Below are 803 nucleotides of genomic sequence, written 5' to 3' on the forward strand. Positions count from 1 at the left end.
TTAAGTAGGCGGGACTTGAACTCAAACCCCTGAGACCAAGACCTGAGCTGAGGTCAGGAGTTGGAGGCTCACCCAACAGAACCCCCCAGGCACCCCAGATTTTGGCTTTTCTAACTGGAGGCGCCGCTCATCTCACCCACTGTCACACGTGGCTTCAGTCTCTAACTTTGTCTACTTTTACACCAGTGAATTCGATCTTTGTGACTTTTTTGGAAAGGTTTTTATTTAAATCCCAGTTAGTTAACATACAGTGTAATATTAGTTTCAGGTGTACAGTATAACGATTCAATGCGGCCAGACAACACCCAGAGCTCATGGCAACAAGTGCCCTCCTTTAAAAAAATGCGGAAACCATCACGAAGTTTTAAGTCATCCTTGCCCAGGGGCTGCGCTAATCTTCTCCGTGTCGCTCCAATTTTAGTCTATGTGCTGCCCAAGCGAAGACTGTGACTTTTTAAATAGGTACACCAAAAAGCTGCCTCTGCGTCATGCTTTAAAGGAGACCCTAACTGGAACGCCTGGGTGGCTCAGCCTGTTAAGCGTCTGACTCTTGATTTCAGCTCAGGCCACGATCTCACGGCTCATGGGATAGAGCCCCATGTTCGGCTCTGCGCAGTGAGGAGCCTGCTTGGGATTCTTTCTCTCTCCCTCTCTCACTTTCTCTTTCTCTCTCAAAATAAATAAAAAAAAAGGGTGGGGGGAGACTCTAACCAGTAGCCAGAGAAGGTGAGTATGGCCACGTCCTTGACACCAAAGGGTATTGGTGGCAACATGCTGTGTGGGAAGGGGATGAGCACGTCCGC

General features: G+C 48.6%; 1 non-coding gene across 1 annotated transcript; it reads right to left on the minus strand.

Moving 5' to 3' along the window:
• Positions 1 to 338: 338 nt before the first annotated feature.
• On the minus strand, positions 339 to 445 carry LOC113602956 (U6 spliceosomal RNA). The gene has a single exon (XR_003424469.1). It is a non-coding gene; the product is annotated as a U6 spliceosomal RNA (small nuclear RNA).
• Between the last annotated feature and the right edge of the window lie 358 nt (positions 446 to 803).

The sequence above is a fragment of the Acinonyx jubatus genome, chromosome B4 (assembly GCF_027475565.1).
Source record: "Acinonyx jubatus isolate Ajub_Pintada_27869175 chromosome B4, VMU_Ajub_asm_v1.0, whole genome shotgun sequence".
NCBI classification, from domain to species: Eukaryota; Metazoa; Chordata; class Mammalia; order Carnivora; family Felidae; genus Acinonyx; species Acinonyx jubatus.